Source organism: Hipposideros armiger, unplaced genomic scaffold (genome assembly GCF_001890085.2).
Source record: "Hipposideros armiger isolate ML-2016 unplaced genomic scaffold, ASM189008v1 scaffold_51, whole genome shotgun sequence".
Taxonomy (NCBI): domain Eukaryota; kingdom Metazoa; phylum Chordata; class Mammalia; order Chiroptera; family Hipposideridae; genus Hipposideros; species Hipposideros armiger.
Genome location: NW_017731401.1, coordinates 2,122,689 through 2,124,989, shown reverse-complemented (window position 1 = coordinate 2,124,989; position 2,301 = coordinate 2,122,689). Strand labels below are relative to the sequence as shown.

The 2,301-nt window shown below is 41.1% G+C and overlaps 1 long non-coding RNA gene across 1 annotated transcript in view; it reads left to right on the top strand.

Moving 5' to 3' along the window:
* The window catches only part of LOC109381683 (uncharacterized), a 14,575-nt gene extending 12,482 nt beyond the window's left edge, over positions 1-2,093 (top strand). Inside the window, exon 3 of the long non-coding RNA XR_002123796.1 lies at positions 1,929-2,093. This is a non-coding gene — a long non-coding RNA (uncharacterized LOC109381683). The remainder of the gene's footprint in view (positions 1-1,928) is intronic.
* The last annotated feature ends 208 nt before the right edge of the window (positions 2,094-2,301 follow it).

The window sequence follows — 2,301 nt, the reverse complement described above, 5'->3', positions numbered from 1 at the left end:
GGATCCCACATACGAGGGCCAGTGACACTGCCCTCTGCAGCTAAGATGCTGAACAACAGCTCAACCTCGAACTGGGCTGTCCTGAGTCGCTGGCGACGGCGTAGGCTGCAGCCCCTGCTGCAGTGGGTGGCCATGGGCTACCGTGTGTAGCCAGCAGCCAGTGTGAGCAGCCAGCAGCCGCCGTGAGTGGCCAACCAGAAGCCGGCGACTGATCTGCCTCGCCGGGGAAGAGCGAAATGATGGTGCCAACTTGGGCCAGTGAAGCAACGTCCTCCACAGCTAGACTGAAGAACAAAATGACAGCAACTTGTCTGTTCCCCTACCCCCAATCCCCCAATTTAAAATAAATAAATAAATAAATAAATAAATAAATAAATCAGATGGAGAAAGACATGTACCATATGATCTCACTTATATGTGGAATCTAAAGAATAGAATAAATGAGCAAAATAATAAAAAACGGTCTCAGAGGTATAGAGAAAAAACTGAGGGTTGCTAGATGGGAGAGGGTTGGGGATGATGGAGAAGGTGAGAAAACACAAATTGGTAACCACAAGATTGCCACGGGGATATGAAAGACAGTTTGGGAAATATAATCAGTAATGTTGTAAAGATTTTGTAGGTTATCAGATGGGCACTTGTCTTATTAGGGAATCACTTCATGGATGGTATAGATGCCTGACCACTGCAGTGTACACCTGAAGCTGAAGAATACTGAATGTCAACTATAATTTTATATATATATATATAGTCACAGGATGTGGAGTACAGCATAGGGAATAGTCAATGGAATTTTAACAGCTATATACGATGTCAGAGGGGTAGTAGATCGGGGCAGGGGCGTATCACTTTGTGAGGTAACATTTATTATCACTATGTGTACAAGACATTATACACATTGTTTAAACAATGTAACTATTACATTGTGTACACCTGAAACTAGAGTAAACTAAAATAAAAAAATAATTTAAAAAAATGGGTTCCCTGTTCAACTCTAGTTTGTCCTATGTAATACATTCTATTGTTATGACTTTATATTAAAGTAATATGCTTGTAAAATATCTGTAAAGTCATAAAAGATAAGATTTTTTTGGCTGATACTTGTGGATATGAGGTTAGTCCTTTGGAGAAAAGCTTCCAATAACATCAAGCCTCAAGATTTAGTTTCAGTATAGACAGTTCCGTAGCTATTCTGAGTTCCATCTAATAAGTGTTATGATTAAAGTGGGGACTGGGCAAATGTGGATTGATCAAAGTAAACTCACCCAAAAAATTACAAGGAATCCTGGGATGTCATTACTCTGGTAATATCTGCTCTTACACCTCATCTATAACGATAGCAATAGAATGAATATTCACTGATGCATCGGATTTGCCATCATTTCCTGTAGATTAATACAATATCGCCTCTTCCCTGCCTTTGGTCAGGACCCTCTCCAATGTATTTTAATTTTGGCAAAGAATGATCTAGGCTTTGTTAATCTAGCTAGCATCTTCTTTGCCATCCATCCGTATCTTACTCCCACTGAGCTTTGCCTCCCCCTCCCCCTCTGCAAATGTTGGTCCGTTGAGAATCTACCCACATCCTTCCACTCTTCTCTGGTTGGCTTCTACTTAGCTTTCAGGATTAACCATTCTCATTCTGAAAGCCTGATTTATAAAAAGTGCTCACTAAATTTAGGGATTACTGATATTGGGGTTTTTAAAAAAAAATTGAATAAAAATGCACCCCCAGTCTGATTATCGAAGTATATGAAGTTTTGAGGAATGGATGGATAGATGGAACTTTGCTTCTATCGCTTTTAGTAACTCTCCCAGCCTTAAAAAAGCTTGTTGATGGAAATCTGAGAAAAGTTTCACTTAAGTGACGCTGAGAATGTAACTCGTCTGCACCCCTAGGCTAACCTGAAGTCATCTTTTTTTCTCAGCCTAACTTCATTTTCGAGCTGAGGTCATCGATGAGCTTCCACGTCGCTCCGCGGAAGGCGTTCGGCTAGTTCGGGCTGCGTTGCTTCACGCGGAAGTGGGCTGAAGGCGCAGGTGTGTGTCGACTTCCTTATTCTGTTGCCGACATGGCCGACTCTGACCCCCGCTATCCCNGACGTCATTTAACCTTAATTATTTCCTTAGAAGCCCTTTCTCCAAAAACAGCCATACTGGGGTTAGGGCTTCAACATATGAAATTTGGTAAGGACACAAACTCCAGTCCATAACAAACCCTCTGCACATAAATTCTAGAAATGATATCATAACATCAGGCTTCATAGTTGACATCCTAAAAATACTTGGTAATTATTTATC